Raw genomic sequence first — 540 nt, 5'->3', positions numbered from 1 at the left:
TTTCTAGTTTATTTCCCCAAATGGCAAACCTGACGTATTTTGTGATGAATAATTATATCACCATATTTGTAATCTCTATAGGCATTGTGAATATGGCATTGCTGATACAGCCATTTCCTGCAGGCCAGTGTAGCAGCAAGCACCCCAAGCATCCTCAGGGTTTGCTGTTACCACAGGTTCTTGGATCTGCTTTGTTAAAGGAAAGCAACTCAAAATGGGTTAACAAGCTTACTTTAATCAGTCAGACATATATCGTTTACCTCGTTCAGGGGAAAAAGGTCAGCACCCCGAACCTCAAAGTATACAGGCAGAATTATCAAGACAGAAACAGATCAAGTAGACAGATTTCCAAACTGTCCAACCATTACATACATAACAAATCAGCATCTGGGTTTTTCAAAGCCGGGGGACTCTCAACAACGGCTTCCCAGAATTCAGATCAAATCACAGAACACTTCTCAAAGTGAGTCCCAAAACAAAGCCTCACATCAGGGCTTATATAGGCTTCTCCTGGCTCAGAGAATGTTACAACCTTATTGA

Source organism: Petaurus breviceps, unplaced genomic scaffold, assembly GCF_028583685.1.
Source record: "Petaurus breviceps papuanus isolate PSGF00001 unplaced genomic scaffold, PetGlider_PUasm1.0 90696, whole genome shotgun sequence".
Classification (NCBI taxonomy): Eukaryota; Metazoa; Chordata; class Mammalia; order Diprotodontia; family Petauridae; genus Petaurus; species Petaurus breviceps.
The sequence above is the reverse complement of the archived record's forward strand: the minus strand, read 5'-3'. Positions refer to the sequence as shown.